Genomic DNA, 1498 nt, shown 5'->3' with positions numbered 1-1498 from the left:
AGCGACGCTTTTCCAATTTCTCTCTCTCTCTCTCTCTCTCTCTCTCTCTCTCTCTCTCTCTCTCTCTCTCTCTCGCGTTTTGAGGGCGTTTGCTCCGTTCGGTGGCCTCCCTCATGCGGGTGTGGTCTGCCTCGGGGTGAGGGTCCAGCTGTGTACAGACGGGTCATCATGGAGCATCTTTTGGTATGCTGGCATGAGGTAGAGGCGCTTGAGGCGGCGGCGGCACACATGGGGCCTAGTTCGACCGATGGTGCCGAGTATAGCGAGGAGGATGCCTTGTCCTTGGCTGAGGACTGGACGCTGGCCATGGGGATGGCTGAGGCCGCGCTGCACCATGCCCGATTTGACCTCCTCCCCATTTTCAGCGAGCGAGCAGCGCGCCTTCAGCCCGCCTGGGCCAAGACGCATCCGAGTCTTCTTGAGTTGGCGGCCGCTCGCCGCTTTGTTCTCGATCTGGCCCTGCGACACCACGACGGGGTCACTGAAACACTGCCCGTACTCCTCTCTACCATCACAGAGCACGCGGCTGCGTTGTCGCGACGCCTGCAGGCCCTTCTCAGCGAACGGCGCAGCAGCCTGAGACCGCGCACCGCCTCCCCCATGCCCCATGCCCGCCAGGCTTCTCACCGCGCCCAGGCCCGAACATCGCTGACTCATGATCAAGCCCTCGCCCACGAGTATCTGGCCGTCGTGGCCAACTTTCACGCCCGTGTTTGGAGCCTGATTCGGCCGCATGCCGCTGGGAATACCTTGGCGTCCATGGCCACTTGTCTTAATCAACTCGCCACCTTGAGCCTTGATGCACTTGAAATCGATCAGCTCCTCCCCGCTCGACCCACCGGCAATGACAAGCACCATCCTCAAGCCGGTGCGCCAGCCTCTACCCACAATTACACAACCTGTGTGGATATCTGCAGCATTGCCATTCGTGCCCTTGTCCTTGCAGTCAAGGCACCCTTGTCACAAAAGCTCGTTGAACGACTGGGCCATCTCGTCTTCACGCAAACCGATGACCTGGTGAAAACCGAGCTCGTGCTTCGTCTTCGACTCCTCCCAGTCCGCGTGGAGTTTCTCACACGCCAGAAGTTACCGCCCGTGGCACAAATTGCCCTCGATCTTCATGGCGTCAAGGTGACTGGAATTGGGCTTGGGCCACAGCTCATCATCCAACTCCGCAAGGCCGTCCAAGAGCTCAACGCCATCCCTGGCGTTGCCAATGACCAAGACATGTCGCGCCCCGATTTCGACATGGCCACCTCCGGGGCCATTCGTCGACATGCTCTCCACTTGCTCGTCGAGTGCGCGAGGTACATGCAAACGCTTCCTGTTTGCCAGCCGTTCTTTGGTCGTGACCCAATCTCCTTTCTTCTTCTGTTTGAAATCTTATTTTTGGTGCTGCTCTTGCATGGTGGCTTGCGTCTGCTCATCTCCTTTCCGGTCACCATCGTTTTTGCTTTAGATTATATCTCGAGGGTGGCGAATATGCCGCGGTTGCTCA

This window comes from Monosiga brevicollis, genomic scaffold, assembly GCF_000002865.3.
Source record: "Monosiga brevicollis MX1 MONBRscaffold_7 genomic scaffold, whole genome shotgun sequence".
In the NCBI taxonomy this organism is placed as follows: domain Eukaryota; class Choanoflagellata; order Craspedida; family Salpingoecidae; genus Monosiga; species Monosiga brevicollis.
The sequence above is the reverse complement of the archived record's forward strand: the minus strand, read 5'-3'. Positions refer to the sequence as shown.